This window comes from Corvus kubaryi, unplaced genomic scaffold, assembly GCF_017639235.1.
Source record: "Corvus kubaryi isolate FWS band 111438036 unplaced genomic scaffold, C.kubaryi_AGA036_p1.0 133, whole genome shotgun sequence".
Classification (NCBI taxonomy): domain Eukaryota; kingdom Metazoa; phylum Chordata; class Aves; order Passeriformes; family Corvidae; genus Corvus; species Corvus kubaryi.
In genome coordinates this window covers 25,446,644-25,468,748 of record NW_024580667.1, presented here as the reverse complement: position 1 = coordinate 25,468,748, position 22,105 = coordinate 25,446,644, and the positions used below count along the sequence as shown (strand labels likewise).

The 22,105-nt window shown below is 37.9% G+C and overlaps 1 long non-coding RNA gene across 1 annotated transcript in view; it reads left to right on the top strand.

Moving 5' to 3' along the window:
* LOC121670106 overlaps nt 1-21,783 on the top strand; it is a 69,318-nt gene extending 47,535 nt beyond the window's left edge. Inside the window, exon 2 of the long non-coding RNA XR_006018043.1 lies at nt 1,795-21,783. This is a non-coding gene — a long non-coding RNA (uncharacterized LOC121670106). The remainder of the gene's footprint in view (nt 1-1,794) is intronic.
* The last annotated feature ends 322 nt before the right edge of the window (nt 21,784-22,105 follow it).

Below are 22,105 nucleotides of genomic sequence, written 5' to 3'. Positions count from 1 at the left end.
ATTTCACATAATTGACTACTTGTGTTTAAGAACCAATGAAAGAGATGCACAGCTGGACTGAATGCCCTAAAATTATTTTCAGAAACACATATCTCATTGTACTTTTCAATTCTTACTTATACAGCTTTCATTCTTCTGAACAATTTACAAAACAACTTGCATAGCTATTATGGTTAAATTTTGGTTCTGCTAAGAGCACTTCAAGATATTTTCAGAGAGAGGACCTAATGTCTCGATGTGTATTCATGTTTTCTCTATGATTGTTATAATTTAGGGGCACAAGCCACATGATGAGGAGGACTAATAGTCAATGTGTGTGCTTGTTGCTGCGCAGGATCTATTTTGCAGAGCAGGAAAGGGTGTAGACCTGCTGTGAACAAAAGGGCTGTTTAGCTGTGTGACTATGTTCTGCACCACCCAGGGCGAAAGGTACAACCAAACCATAAGAGCTTCCTTGGTAAACGTGCACATGCAAAGCTGCCTGCCTAATAAGTAGCCCATGAATTTCTTCAGGACTTCTTACATGTTGCTGGGTGAACAGCAAAGTATACCCTGTGGACCACAGATTACTATCCTGTTGGGTACCCATGTGGATCATGAATGAGTCTTTTCAGCTCATTGCTCCTTCTGTACTCCTCCATAGATCCCAACTGTTATCTGCCTCATAGGTCTACTTGCCTCCACACAGTCTAGATTACTCTTTACGAATGCCATTATAGTGTGTATGCCTGTCTGTTAAAAACCCTATTAATGATATGCATATTTATGTTAGATGTATAAACCCGTAAGAGCATATAGACTTAAAAAGGAGGTATATGTTACCATTTTCACCTATAGACCAACATGGCAAAAGGGCAGCAGCCTGCTGCCCTAAGTGCCTGAGGTACAGGATGCCATTTGCACAACAGACCCTATGAACCACATGGCATGGCATGGCACAGCATGGCACAGCATGGCACGGCATGGCATGGCACAGCATGGCACGGCATGGCATGGCACGGCATGGCACGGCATAGCATGGCATGGCATGGCATGGCATGGCATGGCATGGCATGGCACGGTACAGCATGGTTTGCTACTGTTATTTTCTTAATCATAACTTTCTAGTCTCTCATGATACCCAGTCCCAAAGAAGCATGCAGATATAACAGTTACTTGTAATTACAGCTTTGACGAGTTATTTGAATCAATGTATTCCAGAGCACAGGAAAAGTTCCAGCCTCATGGCTTTGATACTGACAGATCTGGTGCAAAGTGGGTGTTTGGATACAATGCCAAGCATAATTGGTGCCAGCAGTGGGGATTACATGTGCTGGCTCTATGGAAGCTTTTAGACTTATACAATTGTTGGGAACAGGGCCATGCATGGTAGCACACATGAAGCACAGCAGAGCACAGCCTTCATGTGAAGGCGGTATTATTAATTTGGTCTCAGACTTCAGTTTGATTTTTGGAAATAAGAAAGAATACAGACCTTATTGCTTTGGTTCTGCACTTCTGTCAAGTTCTTCACTCAAATCAGAGGGTAGATACTGGCACCATCCTCCAGATTCAGCTGCTCTTCTTCACCAGGTTTCAAATATAGCATCTAGAAATTTTTATTTTACCTCCTCCAGTAAGGCCATCTGTTCCCATAGCTTTCCCTCAAAACACCTGGTGTTATCTTTTTTAGAATTTCTGGACTCCTATGAGGTTTTTTTTATTATGTTTAGGAGAAAATAAAGATTTGAAAATAGACATTTAAATAAAGCAGTACACATATCTCTTTTGTTGCTGTTCCCATTTGTCATGCAGGAGAGTGGCAGGCCATTCTGGCTGAATTCAGAAGTCCGTTTCACCTACAGTCCTGCCAGGATAAGATGCCTATTGAAGATGATTTACAAGGTGAAAAGGAAATGTGTGTGGAAACTGAGTGACAACAATACTTCAAAGCTCAAACAAAGGATTATTTTATTGAATTTCTTGAAAGAAATAGTTGGTTTCATTCCCTTTCTCCATAGCAAGAAATTTTAGCACACTGCAACAGTTTTCCATAAAACTTATTGTCTTAACAAAAATATATTATTACTTAAATAACTAAAGGTCCAGATTTAAAACCACAAATTCACAACCTGGAAGTACCCCACAAACCCTTTGTGATTTTACAGTTGCATGACAAAGATATGAAGGTTTGATGGATCTAAGAAGGGATTTGTGGTCTGGAGAACTCAGTGAAATTCCTTGGCCTGTCTTATGCAGAATGTCAGACTAGACTCTGGTGATCACTTAAAATAGAATAATTTAAAACAGATTCAGTTCCAGCAGTTTCTAAAAGGTCTGGTAAGACTTAGTGAATTAGCATTTGGAAAGTTAGATCATAGTCATACTTCAAGTAGTCACAGCTTCTCCTCGGCACACTTTTTTTCCTATGTGATTAACCAGGTATGAGTAATGTTTCTTGACCAGCAAAAGGATCTGCATCTAAGACACCTGAACTGCACCTGCTCCTCTGCTGTCTGTAAAATTTGAAGCAGGAAGACTTCTTGGCTGACAAGCTGAAAAGTTTTGGATCCAGTGGCTGTCCCATCATACGTACCATTTTCACATTACACTGCAAGTGAACCTGCCTAAAGACTTATTTCAGGGATAACATTTGGGACCAGTGACAAATGCCTGGCTGATCCAGTTGTATAACTTATGCTAAGCTACAGAGACAACCCAGACAACCCTTAAGAAATTGTTACAAGCTTGTGTTACAGCACTTCTAAAGAGGGAAGGATGCTCCAGAGCCAAACCCCATCAAGCCAATGTCTTTAATATATGATTTTAAAGATAAAGCACTGAAGTAATTTATAAATTGTCTGTCACCAGTGGCTGAACAACACCTTCTTTCCAAGCAAGCTTGAGTTACACTTGAGAAAGTATGTCCTGGCTGAGCACTGAACATCATTCAACTTGCTGAAGTTGGGTTTGAAAGTGATATGGGCACAGATGCAGTGTTCAAAGGCCAATCGGCTGTGTCTGACACCATATACCACCATATGCTTTTAGACAAAATAAAGTACATGAGAGAAAATCAATGCATATTATGACTGATAAAATTTCTACCTAAAAAAGGACAAATTTCCCCATAATCAGCAATGATTTCTATGCTTAACTCTGTAAGAAGAACTAAGAGTGGAGGCTACAGCATGACCTACCACATGGGTATGTGCTTGAGTCTGTATTATCTAGCATCTATGTGAACAACCAAAAATCCATTCTCATAGCAGAAGAATTATTCCTGCTACTAATATTTGTAACTCTGACTAGATTAAGGGCTTCACGTGATTGCAAACCAGATTTATGTCCACATTCCTCAGGTTTTCACATTTTACTACCAAAACCCAATAACAAACCAATCCAAACCAATCTGATTAAACAGCAAGTCCCTTTTCTTTTTTTTTTTTTCTGAAATCACAAGTCCAGTAAATTTAGTGTAATTTGGAACAGCCTATTGTTTGCCCACTGTTGCGATCCTGTTTATTTTGAGCATATGCAGAAAAGAAAAAATATAAGTTCCATGCACAGAATCATATATTGAAGAAGCTCACAAATTCTAAATGGACATTAACCAGAGAAAATTATGAATGACTACACTTGCACTCTCCACGGGCTTATTATAAAAACAAGAAGGGGTCGTTCATGCAGAGAAGTTAGACACTGTTAAGAGAATGTTGCTGCTGTATTATTTAATGCCTTTGACTGGATGAATGGAACAAACTGCCTGGGCATTTTGGGATCATCCCACTGAAAACCAAAAGCACAGTTGTGAATAAAGTGGAATCCTTCCAACAGTTTGAAGACCGAGGGGCACGCTGCAGCTGTTGGCCAGCTGCTGTAAGATTTCCAACTACAATGGAGCCATTTAATAAATCATCAAGGGTTCTGCATCCCATTCAGTTTGTTTAGCAAAGAAAGGGAAAATGATCACTGACTTTTTCAAATACCTACTTGGGAGTTCAAGAATAGACTGACCAGTCTGGAAATGTTTGACTTATGTTCAAAAACTGTTGATGGCACAGAAGATTTGTATGAATATAATACATAGACATGCCAACGTGGAAAATCACAGATCAAAAAATATCTTAATGTACCATGGATGGTAATTCTTCTATGGAGTACATCTTATCATGCAAACAATTTTGGAAAAAACACACAGTGACCCTAGAAGGACATAGGAAAAACATCCCTGGTGCTCAGAAATTATATTACTCTGCTTCCCTGTGCTATTGCATTTCAGCCAGCATGCATGCTTCGTATTCCAAATAAGTATAGAAAGATTTTCCAGAGAAATTCATACAGATGAATATTAAGAAAAATAGTGTTATCCTGTATTAGATAAACTCTTTCAGTAACAAGTTCAGCTTTTCTGTATGTTTGTTTGTTTTTTAAATTCTGAGACATATCCACATTGTTTGTTTTTTAAATTCTGAGACATACCCACACCTTAATCAGAGATACCATAGGACAATTCAAAAAATACTATAAGGCTTTTGACTTAAAGATCACACTGATTCCCTATCTCAGGTAAACAATGTTAATTATTAATTTGATTTTTCTCTTAAAAATGAGCTGGTTGTTTCAGAGCAAGTTCAGATTGCTTGGCCCCATTTATGCTTTTATGTCTGTCTCTGCATCTCATGACTTTGCAAATATATATCACTTCCTTTTCAAATTTAAAACTCTAAAAGATGTTTCTTTTTCTGGTTTTGAGGGAAATTAATAATATTATTTTATGATGTTATATAATAATGACAATTGTCCAAAAATGCTTAGGAAAGAGGATTTGAAGTAAATTTTACATGTCTTACCTTGGTGAAAAAAACCCGTAACAATATAAACACCCTACAGTGTTATTAATTATTTGCCTGTGTTTTTGTAAAAACTATATTTTATCAGTATAGATTGCTACTGGTTTTATATATTTGATCTTGAAATCTGGTAATGCAAATTCTGCTCAGATGTTACGTTTCTTCCATTTGTTTATGCCTTTCCTGCCGTGAAGATGGCCAGTGGGATTAGATTTAGAGGGTACTTTCAATAGTGTTATGCAATGTTTTTATTGCAACGGTGTGCAAAAATTCTTCTCAAGAGGGACCCACAATATTAGAAGTTTTACAAGGCCAAATTGGATGTGTTGTGCCCCTCAGAGCTTCACAAAGTGCAAAGGAACAAATAAAGGGACGAGTAGTTGATGTTGATATCAAAGAGTAAAGAAAACTCGGTAGTGAAGAGTGTGAAGTGGAAGCATCACTTGATAAAGAACATGTCAAATATTAAGTTCCCTAAGTAATGGGGAAAAGTTCATCCAGAACCGGAAAGGAAATGAGAAGTCAGGTGAAGTTAAAGAGTCAGAGAGGCTATCAGTGTGGAAACAGAAGTAATCAAAGATGGCAATTTGGCAGCACATTGCAGAAGAAAAAAGAAGGTTGAAATCACTTGTAAATTCATCAACTGAGATTTCACTTTGTCAGGACAAAATCTTTTTCTCCATAACTATATGCAGGAAAAATTACCTTTAGCAGCTCACCCCCCATATTCCTCATATTCCTTCATTTTCACCTCATATTCCAGATGATTTTACACACCTTGATAAAGCAGACCTTGTACTTGAAAAATATTTTGATTTCAGCAGTAGGTTAACCATTGGTAACAGCCAAATTCCCACTCAAACTGTCACCCATTTCCCCTGCCTCAGTAGGATGAGAGCAGATAAAAAGAAAACCAGGTAGAAGAATGTTTGTAGACAGAGGTAAAGATAGGAAGATTGCTTACCAATTACTATGGTGGGCAGAGCAGACTTGTCTTGAGAAAAATTAATTTATTGACAATTAAAATTAAAATTGATTTGGATAGTGAGAAACAAACAAAATAAAATGACAAACATTACAGCAATAACTTTTCTCCCCCATTTCCTAGGCTCAACCTCACTCCCTACTCCCATCTCATTTACTCGTGTGATGTGGTAGAACGGGAAATGGAGAATGAAGGCTATGGTCAGTACCTGTCAGTTTGTTCCTGCTGCTCCTTCCTCTTCATACTTTTTCTCTGATCCAGCATGGATTCTCAGTGGGCCTCCTTGTCCCTCATGAAATATCCACTGTCTTCCAACTTGAGAATCTCCTCTGCTTCCTGCTCTGGCGTTGCTCTCTCTGCTGTTTCTCCCCCTTGGGTTATATTTTTTATTCTCTCCTCTGCCTGTCCATAATTTTTGTCATTTATTTAGTATGACTTTCCATAGGTGACACTAGCTTGGCTGCTGAGTCCTGCCATGAGTCTGCTGGAGGTGTCAGGCATCATCTGCGTACAGCATAGGGCAGCCTTTGGTCTCTTCTCACCCTTGCAGAATGCCGTGGCTGATATAAAGCCACCTACACCCACTGTGGCTCTACACTGCTACAGTGAGGCTGCTTCCACTGGAGGCACAGGAATCTGCAGGACTGAGTTAGTATTTTGTAAGTGAGTTTCTGCTATGTGAGGTGTGTGTGCTTTTGCAAGGTACTGTGACAGAGGTGAAAAGTCCATACCTGGAAAAGAGTAGTAGGAAAGAGAAAGGACCTAAATATCAAAATCATCTACTTTTGCTCTCACAAATCTTCCTGGGTATCAGTGTTAGTTCTGAAAAATTATGACTGACATGACCCAGTAGCAAATTTTTACTTCTCAGGACAGGAGGAGCTGGTTGGGGTGAATCTTGACACAGCAATCCTCCTCTAAGTCATACTACCTTCAAGTTTTCAACCCGGGTCACAGAATATTTCCCATTCAGTCTCTATTTTCCTTTAGTCAGGGCTCTAACTACAGGTCTGACATTGCCATAAGACTTTGTTCTAAAGGCAAGTACTTGTCTGACTAGTATTTAAAAGGAATATTGTTAGTAAAGTCATTAATAGAACTCCAAGCATATTTTGCAATAGAAAATGTCCTGTATCACATATTAAAAGAAAATCCCAGCAAATTCAGAACAAGGTGAAAAAAATGGGGTCAGCAGAGGAATTCAATAGAATTATATAATTTCAATTATTATTACACTTCAATGGGACACATAAGTGAAGGGAGGAATAATTTTGCATCTTTCTTTGAGACTAGTCATTTCCTGGTTTCCACAGCACTGGAGTGGGAGAGATCTTTATGCTCCCTTGAGGAGTAGCAAGGTTGAGATCTTCCTTAGAGGGTGAAAGAAGTTGCTGTGGAAACACCTAATCCCAATTCAATATAATAACAGTATACTGTTTGTTATTTTGAGCAAAAACATATTTTTCATAATGATGCAATCAAAAGAAAAAAATTAGTAAGACTTAGCCTCCAGGCTCTTTGTGGGTAATTAGTAATGTGAGTAAACCCAAACCTCTTTTAATATAATTCCTGAATGTGTGCTCAGCTTGGATCTTTATTTTAAAAGTTCATAACACATGACATGATATGTCATGCAGTCACTTTGTAAATGTCAAGCTCTTAATGGAAAATAAGTCTTTCATTGCTTATTCTACTTGCGCTGTACATCCAGCAGCACTCAGGACTAGATTTGTCCTGCCTAGTTGCAGGTTCATCACATGTAACTGAAGAGCAAGCACAGTTGCTTTAAGGTCTGGGGTTCTTTGGGGGGAGGGTTTTGGGGTTTTTTTTGTCCCAAAAGCAGTGGAGAGGCTGAAAGGCTGTTAACAATCAAGCAGCCTGACTAAGAGCTGAATAACCTTCAGAAGAATTCCTTTTCCTTATTTTTCTCTATTTTTCATCTGTAACAAGAACTAAGGGCTGTTTCTAACTTAATCCCATGGATTGATGGATGAATATGGGATAGTTTGCATAGTTGTGCTGATTATTTTGTCTGTCGTTTCTGTTTCCTCTTGGATAGAGGAGGATATTCTGCTTGAGCTCACGAGGATGCTTCTTCCCAGAACTCTCTAGGATTTTGGAATTAGGATAAATATCTCCTTTTTTCAGAAATTTTTGAGGAAAGCAAGTCAAATAGGGGGTCATTAATTGATTTCACCTGATAATCTGAAAACAGATTAAAAGTGTTAGTATTCTGGGCATTAGCAAAAGGAAATGTAAATTTTTGGTTGGCTAAGTTCCCTAAGATTCTTAGGAGTCAGAATAGCTGAGCAGAGACAAACAGCTACTGAACAGTCTGGCAAGCAGATGTGGATAAAGAGCAAAACATAACAGGGTGATGTTTGCTAGTGGCACAATTATTATGTGTAATACCCTACTCAGAGTAAAGCATTCTTGCTCAGGGAAACCATAGTGATTCATATGTGGTTGTGAATGAGATTCTAATAATGCTCTAAAATTCTCTGGAGTTTGTAAAGGAATTCTGGCATTGTTCATTAATAAAAACCAACACATTCCCTATACTCCCTGCTCAGTACAAACAAAAACTGATTCTACCATTATTAATAGAACCCATAAGGAAATTACTTATTTGGGGTGTATAGTAGAACTAGTAACACAATAAAGCATGGGCAAATATAGATGAGCATTGAGCTAGGAGACTAATTTTAACAAAATAATGAATTGCATTCCTCACAAGGAAAAAAAAAGAAGGTAACCAACAGTAGAAACATGTTAATTAGAGCTGGTAAAACCATCAGGTCTTCCCTACTTTGCATGATTTATGCATTTGGCTTCTGCATGATGTGTATATTTAATTTTAGACCAAACACTTTAAAACCCAAGCAATTGGAAGGAAATTTGATGTAGAAACATCAAATCTTCATGTTTTTCAAAGAAACCTGGTCCAACAGGTTCATGTCTTCCCCATGTTGAGAACCCCAGAGCAGGACAGAGTACTTCAGGTGGAGTCTCACGAGGGCAGAGTAGAGGTAGAGAATCACCTCCCTTGCCCTTCCAGTCACACTTTAGATGCAGCCCAGGATACAGTTGTCTTTCCAAATTGTAAGTCCACATTGCTGGCTCTACCATTATCCAAGTCCTTCTTTGCACGGCTGCTCAAAATCCATTCATCTTTCATCTGTATTTATACTGGTGATTGTTCCAACACAGGCGCAGAACTTTGCACTTAGCCTTGTTAAATTTCTTGAGATTTTTATTGGTTCTCTTCTCAAGCCTGTCAAGGTCACTCCATATGGCATCTCTACCCCCATGCATACCACCTATATATACTTAGTTATTCACATTAAGTACATCTTTTATGTTGTAGATAATTTCAATTTATGTAGCATATGTAGCGTAGTGGGCTGACCCTGGCTGGATGTCAGGCATCCACCAAAGATGCTCTACCACTCCTTTCCACAAGTAGTTCATGAGTTGAGATAAGAACAGGCAAAACAGACTCAACTTGGGGATATTCATTAATTGATTTTATTACTAACAAAATCAAAGCAGGATAATGAAAAGTAAAATAAGTCTGAAAAATACCTTCCCCCACCCCTCCCCCCCTCCTTTTCCAGCTGTACCCCCTCCCCCTCAGGGGTGTAGGGAGATGGGAAGTTGAGGTTACAGACAGGTCATCACACATTGCTCCTGCCGCTACTCAGAGAGAAGTGTTCTTTTACTGATGCAGTGTGGGGTCCCTCCCATGGGACACAGTCTTCATGGACTTCTACAGTGAGTCCATCTCACAGGAAACAGTTCTCCACAAAATGCTACAATGTGGGTCACTTTTCGACAGCTGTCCTTCAAGGACAGCCTGCTCCAGCATGGGTTCCCCACAGGGTCATGGATCCTACCAGGAAAAACTGCTCTAGCATGGTGTCCTCTTTGCATGGGTCCACAGGACCCAGCATGGGCTTCCCATGGGTTCACACCTTCCTCTCAGGCATCCACCTGCTCTGATGTGGGTCTTCTCTACAGCCTGCAGATGGATCTCTGCATCCTGGTGGTCCTCCATAGGCTGCAGGGAAAGAGCTGCCTTAGGATGGTCTTCACCTCAGGGTGCAGGGAAATCTCTGCTCCAGAGCCTGAAGCACCTCCTCCCCGTCCTTCTGCACTGACCTTAGTGTCTGTTGAGTTGTTCCTCTCACATATTCTCACTTCTCTCTTCTCTGGTTGCAATTACATCTGTGCAATAACTTTTTTTTTACCTTCCTAAATGTCTTATCACAGAGGCATTACCACCACTGGTGGCACATCCATCCTGGAGCTGCCTGGCATTGGCTCTGCTAAACATGGAGGAAGCTTCTAACAGCTTCTCACAGAAATGACCTCTGTAGGCTCTGCTACAAAAACCTGGCCATGTGAACCCAATACAGCAGACCAGTAAAGATTTCCACAAGAACCATAGTTTTGTAAAAGGTGACTTACCATACCATCACTTAGGTGCCGTAAGACTGTACTTTGTTTGTCATTACTCAAACCATTTGCATAACTCATTTCCTAGTACAATGATGTTTTCAAAATCCATGTCTGAACATGGGGTGACGTCCCTTAAGAAATAATTTTTAAAAACACTGATGGTCCCATATTGCTACTGTGAATTTGGTTCCACAAGGTCTGCTTGGTGGTGCTTTCACCATGACAAACCATTTCCTAACAGTCTTGGTGGCTAATCACTGGCTACACTTTCACAGGTCATTTTAGTCATGTGAAATGAGTGTGCATTGGCATGATGCTTCCACATGTCCCAGACCTGTACCTTCATCTTGAAGACACTCTGTTTTGGTTCTGGAAAATTGGAATTTGTCATCAGAGTGGAATAAGAAAGAGCACACATGTAAATCTACATAATCTTTCAGAGCTTTGAAGTGATGTCTGAACCTCACATATTGTCAAATATTTTGGTCTAGCAACAGGCCAGTGGAAAGTGTAGACTGGCAGTAAAGCTAGTCAGAGTTTTCCAGCAAAGCAAGTGCTGATTTGTTTATCCTAAAAGGCTTTGTTTGAGGCCCAGTTGGAACTAACATATGTCAATAATATAAATTAAGGCACAGCCTCACCTTTCCTTCAGTGACATTCTGTGTAATTTCCTGCTGATTTCAGATTAATTTGGTGCCTAATAATTTGCAGTGACGTTTGAAATTCCTCTACAATGAAAATTACTGACATGTAGAAAATCATGCTAACTTGCCAAAACCCCTCACAGTTTCATTCATTTATCCTGCAGAAACAAAAGAGATTTATTGGCGTCTCTGCATAATGCTTGGGGTAGGAATTCTGTTATACTACTATTGACAAAAAAGTTGAAAATTATTAGACTTCACTTGCTTGTCTATTATGTGCCAAGGAATATGTATGTGTGTAACTGCATCAGAACTTTTCAAAATGGCGTAAGATATTTAAAAAGAAGAGAGTTATTGTCTCATCAGCTAATAATTAGGCAGTATGAACTGGTTCTGGCCAATTAGCCTGGAAGTGTTTTCATTTTCTAAGCCAACAGAACCTATCTATAGCATTCCATAGTAAAACAAATTAATTAATTTAATTAACAAAACATAAATTCTAAAATGAAACATGATTTTGAGTGGGTAAATAGCCATGCCAAATGGTGTCTTATAACAATAAAATCTTATTCAACTGGTTGGACAGATTATTCATATGGCTTCACGCTTTCTTACTTGCTGGCAAGCAACAGGCATGCTTGGTTACTTTGAAACTTCTGCTGTGTGGAGAGATTGCCATTCAACTATAGACAAACTCTGTTGTCGGGCTTATTTTTCTGTAGCATTTTTAAGCTTTTCATGTAAGACGAAAGTAAGTACTTTATATTTATCTCTCTTTGAAGAGAAAATGCCAGAAGGGTGATGATGTTCCTGCTGTTAAAATCTAATGCCACGTCATAGGCTCTTCTTTACATGTAGTTGGTCCCAGGGGCTTACAAGTATGAGCATGAATGAATTTTCTCAACCCTTGACTCATGGGGTAAACCTATCCAGAGACATTAGACCACTAAAATGAATCTGCAGGAGCAAAAGGTCTACCAGGTTACTGCAGCAGTTCAAAGCATGCTAGTGCCAGTCCCAGCGCACTTACACCAAAGCCAGAAATTACACAGATATAATAATCTTATTGTTTTCACTTGCAAATTCTCAGTGATTTAAATTCATTATCGAAACGACACTCTTGTAAAGCTTCTTCTTCTGATCTTGTCCCAGGTGCCTGATTGCAGTCATCAAACCTACCATACTAAGTATTCATATAAATATATCATAAAATAATCAAATATGATGAGCTATTCCCTTTGTTCCTTTATGTTGATACACTTTTCACAAAATATTTAATATGCTTCTGAAAATGATGATGCCAGTGATAAAGCTAGTTTGCAGTTTCATAGATAATTTATGGAAGTTATAAAAAATGAACCAAATTGTCATAACAACATGACAATGTGAACATTCATGTTTACATAGTGTCCACATACCGTACAAATACTGAATATTAATATGAAATGAGAATTTATAAAATTTGCAATAAACATAATGTAGAAAAAATAACAATTTGATACAATCTCTGCTTATATTGCAACCTATAAAAAGATCTTACTTTATGAATGGCTTTGACATTTCCTTTAATGTGTATTGTTTTACACCCTTAACCACAAATCCTGGTATATTTTAAATGTAAATGAGATCATATCTATCCTGTTTCTCTTTTCAGATAAACAGTCACTCTAATTCAAGAGAAGGAAAGAGACTCCGTAGACAACATTTTAAATGTACTTGGCACAAATTCATCCCAAGGGGTGCAAATAGCAAAATATGTCTGGATCAGATTCTGCTACCTCTGTTCTCATAAGGCAGTTATTTGTTTGTTCAGTGATTGTGTTGGCTTGCAGTAAAGTTATGCACAGTCTTTTGCCTAAATATAGGCATTTATTGTTGTTTTGAGTTACTCTGAGGCATTGTCCTGGGCGCGCAGGTGGTGCACAGGATGTGTGTGAGACTCACACCTTCACGACGCTCTTCAGGAACAGCAGTTATGGCCAGGCAGGACACAATGCCAAATGGCACTTGATACTTTTAGGCAACCAGATCAACCTGTATTGATACCCAGTAACATAACTCTTCTGAGGACAGCCTTTGCACACGATCATTGCCTTACAGTCATGACAAAGGATGAAGTATCTGTCTGCTAATTGTTTGTTCTGGTGGCATCTTCTCTGTGGTTCACTGATATCTGAAGAAGCTGAATGAATCATGAGGCCTGTGCCTTTGTACTGTGTGAATACCCTGAGAGTATTACAGTTATAATTACAATGCTTGGACTGTGTTTATTTCAGTAATCTGTTGATTACTCTACTAGCAACTGGGAATGAGTCCTGAGGTTTTAATTTTCCTAGTGACTCTAAAGTCAGCTTGTTCTAACACTTTTCACCAAGGACTGCTGAGCTGTGGGTTTAGGTAACAAATCAGAAGTTGCACAGGCCACTGGTTGCCTGTACGCATCAGTAAATTTGATACTTTGGGTCAAAATGTGAGCAATATCTATCTAGTATTAGATAACACCTCACAGTTCCTCCTCAGAGGTTGGTAAGACAAATGTCACATTCCTTCATGGCAGAATTGCTCTTGGGTGTCCCAATCTCTTTCTCTTTCTCTTCACTGACTGTGTAGGGATCCCTAACAGTTGTAAACATGAAGTTAGACACCCTAAAATGGTATTTAAATTTAGATGAGATAAAAGTAGGCTTTAACGGCTTGGTTTCCCCATTACATTGATGAACTGATGTTATATATATTTTTTTCTGTTGCCTCATTAGGTGTTTAAAAGTAAAGTTGGGAAGTCCTGATTAACATGTTGGGCATTTTTATTATTGATACCTGGAATGCAAACGTTGTAATTCTTGAAATACAAATATTTCAGGTGGATGTTGTAGCCCACATCTTCTAGGGTGCATACTGCACACGCTTTTTCCTCACTTTGTAAATCATCCACGTACTACCATATCAGCTGAGCTGAGGGTATAATAATCATAAGAGCTTTGTGTAATAATAAAACTTGAAATATTATTTGAATATTGCTAACCTTCAAAAACATTGTAGGGGAATAAATGACTGAAATCACTTATACAGCAAAAGGTTCCCCGCTCCTTCATTCTGTACTAGCAAATAAGATACTACTGAAATTTGATACCCCTTTCAGCCTCCTTCACTACACAGTGCCCAGTATGCTTATTTCCAAGGACAATACTATGCAACTTGGCTCAAAGGGAAAAAAGGTAATTTTTACTTTTTATAATTAATTTCTAGGCTTGAATTTTATCTTGCTTTTAGCCTAAGTGGTGATGCTGTTCACAGCTTATTCTTGCTTTTACCATTCATTATGTAAAATTGTATTAGTTATTTCTATCTATTTTTTAAAAATATTGTGTGTGCCATGCACTATTCATGTTTATTTTAGAAAGCCTGGGCAAAAATGCACACAATTAGACTTGCTTCTAATTTACAGAGTCTTTCTAAAAGCTGAAAATCTTTCAGGTATAAATCAAAATAACTGCAACAGTCTTTGGCTTATTTCTGTCTTGGCAAGTATGAACAGATCCATGGTAATCAATTCAAAAGGTATTAGAGCCATTATTGGTTGTAATTATCATGACACCTGGGTCCAGACTTGTGAAATAATTATTAAAGGCATCACCAGTAAGCAAAGGTTTTGTTAATCATTGATTTTATATCAGTAAGTGCTTAACAGATTTTGTGACTCTTAATATGAAGCTGAGTGTGTTTCACTTAGAGCAGCATCAAAAAAAGGAAAATAGCACACATTATCATAGAAGTGAATCAGAGGTAAAGAATTAAGGTGAAGATACCACCATCCTTGAAAACTTTCAGATTTCAAAATCAGAGCTGACTTGCTTGAAAAATGTCAGTGTTATATATTGAAATAGCTTGCTGCCAAATAAAATATATGCAACAGGATTTATAGCGAGAGATTAAGGAAGGGGCCTTGGAGTCTCCTTTTTCTTAATGCTATATGTGTGCTTGACTCTTTTTAGGTTTTTTTGCAGCTGTGATGCTGAATATCTGAAACTGAGTGTGTACTAGTCGCTATTCCTTCTTGTTGCCCCCACCATGGGTTTAGGGGCAGATAGTAGCAATGGGAGTTTAGAGGCATTTGCCACAGTCTCTGTAGCACTATAAGGCTTTTCTCTGGACACCTCTGTAAGAGTTTTTGCTCCAGGGTAATCTGTCTTTCCGCACTGAGTGATTAGAAAAATTAGCTCCTAAGTTAAGCATTCAATGCTAATAAGTGTGAATATCCCCTGCTTTTTCCCTTCTGCGTTCTTCATATGCTATTTTGTTCAGTATGCTACTGCATATGTTGTGTTTGGCCTAAAAGTGATGTGTCCATCGATCTTCAGTGGTGACAAATTGAACAATGATGAATGGGCATCCTACAGAGATTAAAATCATTACACCTGTGGAAGATCAAATCTACCTACGTCAGGAAACTGAGGTCTTTTAACACCTATCTTCTACTCAGTCTTGACATGTAGTGATACCTGCCTTGAGCAGTGGGTCAGTCTTTTATTAGTCAACACTTCTTCCACCCTTTTGATCATTTTGACCTTTTATAGGCCTAGTTAAAACTGGTTTCCTGCAATTCCTGCAGCAGAGATCAAAAGGTGCATTTCATATCTTATGTGTCTAGAAGTCCTGAAGCCAAACAAGTTCATGTGCAGGTCCCTGTAACTACAGTCACACATCATACATTCAGGGGGATAGCCAAGGGATGTAGCTTTATGAGGATACTAGGTCACACTCCATATCATTTGGTGTGCATACAAGATGCAAAATATCATTAATCAGGTCTTCATTTGGCCACATCTTAAAAAAGGAAGATACAAAGCATATATCAGAGGCTCAGCAGTTTCAATGTCACCAGTTCAGGAGAGTGAATCAAAGAGTTAGGTAAAAAACCTTGTAAGTAAGGGATGATGGAAAGTAATGCGTTTCTGAAGACTCCTGACTAGCCAGCAGAGAAAGTTACAGATTTTGCAGCAGTGACTGAAGAAATCCAGCCCTGAAATGGAAATAGTAGTGGTAACATTTGTGTCTTGTAGATATTTTTACTTAAAAGTCTAAATAGAAATGGAAAATTAGAAAATAAAAAGCAAAAACTGACTCCAAAATGCCTAAATAAAGACCATCCTTGTTTTATGTGTTGTCAGAGGATGACATCTCTAAAACTGATGGCGAACTGAGTGTCATAGGAGAAAAATGATCCCGTATGTTTTAGATGCTTCAGTAACAAAACACATTAATTGTCAAAATGGAGAATAGGAGAAAGGAAGTGTGAGTCAAAGTTGCATAAAATGTGTGAATCTAAATGACTGCACGTGTATATCAAACTGATTATACTGTATAGCTCCTTTGGGAAGTGACGGAAGCCCTTGCACAAAGAGAATTCTTGGTTCTTCCAACCATCTGTGAAATAATATAAACTAGCTTTGGCTGATGAAATTTTGTAGAAGTTCACCCGTGCTGTCTCTGTGTATGTATATACACAAGCATGCACTACTCATACACAAGTAAGCAATATATATATATATATGTGTGTGTGCATATATACACATACATGTACATTTATATTCATATACATATATTCAAAAATGCTCCTCAAGAGAGATACAGTGGTTTAGATCCATCTATTCTTCTGGGCTCCAGAAAGTATTTTCTCCTCACCATCTAATCTGTTGCATATAGAGACATCTGGTCTCCTGTGTGAAACCACTCGAATAAATAACAAATCCAGGACAGTGTTAAAGTGTTAATGCAGTTTTTCCATAACCAGTGATATCCCTGGTAAGAGATGTCAAAGGCTGACATCAAGACTCTTCTTCATGGACCAATCTCACTTTCCCCTCTCCCCATTGTGCTGAATTCAGCTGAGCTGGTGAGATGGAATGTGTACTTAAAATCTTTTGTACTAAATTTTTTTAGCATGCCCTTCTCTATGTATTCCACATTTACGTGAACATTATACAAAAGAAAAAAAAAATCATGGTGTTAGAAATAAAGCATGGCTTACTGAAACTAATCAGAAGATAGGACTAAGGACAGAAAGAATTAAATGAGATTATATCTTTATCATATCTTCTTAATAAGCAATCTGAAAATCTAAATAGCTATTCATTTGCTATTATGTACCATGCAAAATGGCAGCAGTATCTACAGTGCATGGGTTGCTGGTTTTAAGTTCAGTAAAGAAGACGGAGAAAATCCAGACAGGCTGTTTAAACTATTTGAGATTGTTTGCCTTGAAAAGTAAAAGGTGAAATATTTCCTACTTAAAAAAAAAAAATTAAAAAAGAGAGAGTTTAGAAAAAATGTCCTACTAAAATAACTAATAAAGGGTTGACTCACCAGATTGAAATAAACCCCATATATTTTAAAACATGGAAATGTATAAGATTTGTACTATACAGGATCCAAATCAAAAGTAATTGAAAGAAAATTACAAGTGTTAGAAAAATAATTCAATAGGATACTCAAATTATTTGACTTATCCAGATACCTAAATTGATATGACATTATTTAGAAGTGCCAGTATGCAAATCTCAGGCTGTGATAAAATACATACTTTCACCACAAAGGAATTCATTGAGAGGAGAGGAATGCCCCTTTTTTTGCAGTATTTCTGTTGAAAAGAGTGACAGAAATCCATCGATGCACATTTGCAATAGTAGTGGATTGCACCATGCAAGGGAAAAGAAACGCCCATGCCTGAGGAAGATAATTACACCAGACATTATGTTTGAGTACATCACATAGGCAAACAGTGAAGCAGTGGGAGTAATACAGTTGGAGAACACCTACAAGGAGAGAGTTTCAGCAACAATGATAATGTTTGATTACAAAACAGAATAAGGAAAGGGAAAAAGATGAAGCAAGCTTAAATACCTTGGTTCTACAGTTTTGATAATTAATATGTTCCTGGATACAGTTTGTGGAAGAAGAAATACTAACATTTACAGCTGGCACTGTGACTGAATGAGTGACAACCCAGAGCAAAAATTACAGGAAATGTCTACCTCCTGGCTCAGCAGAAATATTGTCCACATCCATAAGAATGGCAGGATGTAGACAGAATCTGTTATACCCAGTATGTGAATGAAATGTTAAATGAAAAGAAAATAAAAATGATCAAAAAGTTAATTCTGTTTGCAAACCAATACTGAGACTTGATATTAGAATTACAGAAAGGCATTGTACCTTGGAGAAAAATCAGAACGGATCTTTGGAACTAGTCATGCCGTATCTATGAGATTGTTGCAGATCCTCTGCCAATGCAAACCACTCTATATGTGACAATGTCCTCAAAAGTCTGGAGAGAAAGAGAACACACTGTGAAGTTCACAATCTTCTAGTGGAGGAAGGAAACAATGAAGGAGCACATCTTAGCAAATCCCGCAAAAAAATACAAAAGGCAAAACATGCATCAATCCTTGCAAAAATAAAACAAAACAAACTCCACAACCTTGGATTCCACACAGAAAATTTATTTACTGTTTATGGTGAGTCTGGAGAAAAGTTCAGCAATTTAGCTATTTTCAACACTCCTTTCTGAAGATGGTGTTTTATCAGATAAAAAGGGACATGAAATAAAAATTTAAAAATGCAAAAAATGCAAATCCATACAGGTATTTGAACACACACAGTGTCAAAGAATTATGTGAAAGGGTAAATTGTAGTCAGGGATCTCAGAGATGTAAAAGCAGACATAGCTAAGTTGTAGAAGTTTTGCCATGAGATGTTACCAGTGTGAAATGCTTTGATTGCTTCCTATTCTTGGAAGAATAATCCATCAAGGACTATTAAGCCCGAAGCTGCTATCCATGGCTTAACAAGTCCCAGTGCTGGGAGCTGGGAAGTATCACTGCTGTTTCCCTGTTCTTATGTTATTCTCTATGTGTCTGCTGTTGTGCACTGTTGGAGATGGGAAATAGACCATTGGTCTGACCAATTTGACCAATTTTGTATGTACAGGTGGAGACCATTGGTGTCGATAGAGAATTATTTATTCTTAAATTAAACAAAAAAAAAAGATTGTCATTGAAAGCTGGCAACTTAATCAAGTTTCATCTGTGTATGTGATGGAATATCAAGACCTGTAGAACTTTACAAAATCCAAGAGGGCATTCAGGACAAGGTTCCGACTTCTGCACCATCACAATATCTTACATGATCATAGAACCACAGAGAGATGAAAGTGGAAGATGAAGAGAAGCCACAGAAGAAAAGCGTGGAGTATGCTTTTTTCTTCATGTAGTTTCACAGAAAGAAAGAATGTACTTCAAAATGTTGTGTATAAATTAAAGTACATGCTACCAGAAACAAGGTTTCAAGCAACATTGTTAAAAACAACAACCTAAGAGTATGTAGTAAAAGTAAAGAAAATTTCAAAAGCCATACTAAGGTTGGTGTGTCTATTACAAGCATAACAACTTTGGTTTTGATACAGACTATATTAAATAAAAACACAAAGTTAACAGCGTAGTGCTGAAGAAAAAAAAAAGAATTCTTCCAGAGTGAATAATGGAAACTTACTAGCCTATTTTGCTCAATGTCTTAAATTGATAGCCCAAAGCACAACAGCAAAAAGTTCAAGGATAAAGTAGCCAAGAAAAATGAGGACCGTAAAAATATTTACTTCAGCTTTGTAAAGCATCTAATCATACCTGTGGAAACCATTGCTCGGTCTGAGTACAGACTGAAGAGCAGAAAGGTGGCATCAGTTCTACCTGCAGCGTAGTCTCTTCCCTTGTGCAGTTGCTAAGCACAGCCACTTTTCTGGATAAATGGAAGAAGACCAAAATCGTTCTGAGGCAGTACCTACAAGTAACTGAAATTTTTTATGGAAATGTTTGAATTATCAAAGTGAAGTTCCAATCATTTTTGGTATGTTAGCTGAACACGCAACTGAATGGTTTACATGAAATATGGACAGCAAGTGCACTCCTGTCTGGCCAAGGAAAAATATCCTCAAGGGATCACAGTCTGAAAGCTGGACTACCTCCAATGGGCAACAACAACATGTAAGAAAACCAGCTGTTATCCTACAAATCTCTGAAAATCCAATGTCTTTGGAAATATAATGCGTCCCAGCCAGGAGGCAGTACAGATGTCAGAAGAATCTACTGTGTACCTGCAAACATAAGGAAAGACTTGCTCAACATAAGGACAAAAATTCAAAACCAAAAAGTGGCAGTACCATAACATCTGAGATTGTTATTCAGCCAGGTTGGAAAGGTGTCTCAAAGTTTGTTTTCACCACAGCAAACAGCCCTGGTAATGCAGATAAATGGAAGAATCTTCTTGCAAAGAGGAATCCTGAAAGTGTGCATCCTTCTATCTCTTTTTTTTCTTTCTTTTTTCTTTTTTCTTTTTTTTCTTTTCTTTTCTTTTTTCTTTTCTTTTCTTTTCTTTTCTTTTCTTCATAAATAAACCTCATATTGTAAATAAATAAGGTGGATTATTTACCCACTACTTTGCCTAGGAGTAATCTAAAAAGAAGCAATCAGGGCACAGATCTATGTGCTGTAAAGATGAGGCTGACACAAATGTATTTGGTATTGCCTTCATTCTCACCAGAAGAACCCAGTGTCTGGAAAAGATGATCCCACAGAGGCAGAGCAGTTGGCTTGGGCTAAACTAAGACATCTGTTTAGCTAAAAGATGGTAATATTTTTAATTACTTGGGAATATTACTTATTCTCTAGCTGCTAGAGAATCAGACCACACGACAGCATCAAACATTCCAGGTAATAGGAATTAGGGACAAGGTTAATCCACAATGAAGTTTTTCCTTTTCCTTTGAGGAAATTCTGTTCTTATCTCAAGAACTACCTTTTCTTGAATACTTCAAGCCTTGTTTTGTCAGGATTAAATGAAAATCCCAAGAAAGGTAGAAGCAGTATGGTCTGCAGCAGTGCATCTCAGAGCAGTGAAACACGTGTAAATGCATGTCCCCTTTCATGTCAGAATTTGTGGGTAAAACTTAACACTTTTTTCCAAGGCTATTAACTCCTCCATCATCATAAGGTGTGTCAGCTTGGGACATGGTCATTCCCTTCCCTCTCTGCTTCAGCCTGCTTTAGAATGAAACCAGAAAACAGGAATCCTGGCCTGGTTCTCAGCAGTTCAAAACTGAGGGTGTTTATGTAGAGCACAGTGCAATTCTACATCAAAAAAGTGATTTTTAAGTATTACATAAGTTAAAATTTTAAATCTTTATCTTTGATTATGAAGATATGTAAATCCAGAACTGCAGAAGGCATGTTTTAGAGAGGCAAGGATTTTTTAAAGGTGAAGTAAGGAATTGCAAAAGTTTCATCAGAGAGAAGAAACAAAATTAAAAGCATTGAAATTCTCCAGTACTAAATTTGAATTCAACAGTAATGGGTATGAATTTTCAGGTTATTTCAGATTCAGAGCTGTTCATATTTCATGTTGCTGAATACCATGTGATTCCTGAAGAGTTAATAACAGATAAAGGGTTGCAAGTAATTTTTTTCAGAAAGTCTTCTAGATATATCAACTCAAGATGCCATATCAAATTTGGACTATTTAGAGTTTATCAATCTATCTTTAAAAGTCTGTGAAGATAAGAAAGCTCTTCATATTTAAAATCCCACATCAGATTCAAAAGATTATTAATGCTTACTAGGGTTGCAAGTGAAGTTAATTGAGAAATTAAAACATTGACAGCCAGGAAAAAAAAAAAGAAAAACAGAAGGAAAGACACTTCAGCCATTCTTTTGGCTTCCTTTAGCGAGAATATCATGATGTTTCTTAGAGTCATTCATTAGTTTTGTCATCGCGGGTGAACTTTATGGAAGAATAAAATCTTTGATGACAAATACCTAACAAGCTTCTGGAGCCAAGGAGCTGTGCCTGCCAGGGGAACTATAAATGAAGAGGGGGGAGGGGGGGGAGGGGAGAAGGAAGGGGAAAGGAGGAGAAATTAAAAGCCGGGAGCAGGGTTACCCACGTTGTAAAGGAAGAGAACGTGAGACTGGAATCCGGATGTGAGTGGCAGCCTGCCAAGGCAACAGTTACGCCATCTGCAGCAGGGTCAGAAGTCAGAGCCATCTTTGAAAGTAAGCCCCAAAGAAGACATCTAAACAGAGCCAAGGAGGGCACTCTCCTTGCTTTGTGAGGATACCCAATATGCTGCTGACAGT